Below are 205 nucleotides of genomic sequence, written 5' to 3'. Positions count from 1 at the left end.
CAAGATGATGGAAAGAAAAATAATATAAGAATAATAGGTGTCAGGGCTGGGGAGATGGATGAGTAGAATAAGCACTTCCTTGGCAAGTGCAAGGGCCTGAGTTCAACCCCCTGTTCCACAAAAGAAAGGAAAAGAAAAGAAAAGAATAATAGGTGTCAATGAAGCAGCAGGAGGCAACACAAGTGACAGCAAAAGACTATATGCA

Source organism: Octodon degus, unplaced genomic scaffold (genome assembly GCF_000260255.1).
Source record: "Octodon degus isolate 3935 unplaced genomic scaffold, OctDeg1.0 scaffold00064, whole genome shotgun sequence".
Classification (NCBI taxonomy): Eukaryota; Metazoa; Chordata; class Mammalia; order Rodentia; family Octodontidae; genus Octodon; species Octodon degus.
This window is presented reverse-complemented; position numbering follows the sequence as displayed.